The following is a 681-nucleotide window of genomic DNA, read 5'->3' as shown; positions in this document are numbered from 1 at the left end:
CACACACACACGCACACACACACACACACACATACACACACACACACACACACATACACACACACACAATTCAAACGAATTGCCAAGTATCTTCGATTTCCTTTGCGCAAATATTTTTTCATTCTTCTATTTTATTGCTTGCTTTGTCAGCTTATGTTTTTAAGGTGACTCTTAAAACATGCCCCAAGTATGTATGTGTATGTATGTGCACGTGCATGTTTGTGTGTGAATATGTGTATATATCGATTTGTGTTAGCCTACGTATGTGTTTACGTAATTGATACAGCTTGACCTGCTACAAAAACCACTCAAACGTCTCTCAAATAACAGTTTATCGTCTTACAAATAGGGCACACATATAATATAGCACAGGGTAGTTTCAAAGACCACAGGCTGGTTATGGCTGGAATAATTTCGATGATGTGAATGCTGAATCAATGTCGTCCTGTTTGTTGATAAGCAACTAGGACAAGGAGAGGAAAAAACCAGTGTTGAGTCGAAATGTTAACTGAGTTATTCAGTTCAATATCGATCGATAAAACAAGCAGTTATCTGAAATAACTACTGGGGGCGGCATGACAGATTAAAATGAAGCCTAGAGACGATGCCCCAACATGGCGGCAGTACAATGTCTGAAACAAGTAGCAAAAGAAACTATAAGAATATATATATATATATATA

This window comes from Octopus bimaculoides, chromosome 1 (genome assembly GCF_001194135.2).
Source record: "Octopus bimaculoides isolate UCB-OBI-ISO-001 chromosome 1, ASM119413v2, whole genome shotgun sequence".
Taxonomy (NCBI): domain Eukaryota; kingdom Metazoa; phylum Mollusca; class Cephalopoda; order Octopoda; family Octopodidae; genus Octopus; species Octopus bimaculoides.
The sequence above is the reverse complement of the archived record's forward strand: the minus strand, read 5'-3'. Positions refer to the sequence as shown.